Genomic DNA, 412 nt, shown 5'->3' on the forward strand with positions numbered 1-412 from the left:
AAGCTGAAGACCAGAGAAGGCCTAGGACGGATTCTCCTCTAGCACCTGAGCGCGGCCCTGCTGACACCTTGATTTCAGACTTCTGGGCTCCAGCACTGTAAGAGAATGAAGTTCTCTCGTTCTAAGCCAGCCATCCAGTGTGTGATGTGTTACAGCAGCCCTAGGAGATGATGCATGCCTTATATGTCAAGTTTAAAAAGAGAACCTGGGTTGCAGGTTTGATCCCCAGCCCTGTTCGGGGGCACTGTGTGGGAGGCAACTAACCAATTGATGTCTCTCTCTCTCTCTCTTCCCCCGCCCAATTCACTTCCACTTTCTCTAAAAAAAATAATAAAAAAAAAAATCAATGGGAAAAATATCCTTGGGTAAGGATTAATAAAAATAAATAAATAAATTAATAAAATAGTTCAAC

General features: G+C 43.2%; 1 protein-coding gene across 1 annotated transcript in view; it reads right to left on the reverse strand.

The window, feature by feature from the left end:
• The window catches only part of NWD1 (NACHT and WD repeat domain containing 1), a 115,386-nt gene that overhangs the window by 81,557 nt on the left and 33,417 nt on the right, over positions 1–412 (reverse strand). The gene's annotated exons all lie outside the window — the stretch shown is intronic.

The sequence above is a fragment of the Myotis davidii genome, unplaced genomic scaffold, assembly GCF_000327345.1.
Source record: "Myotis davidii unplaced genomic scaffold, ASM32734v1 scaffold1203, whole genome shotgun sequence".
Taxonomy (NCBI): Eukaryota; Metazoa; Chordata; class Mammalia; order Chiroptera; family Vespertilionidae; genus Myotis; species Myotis davidii.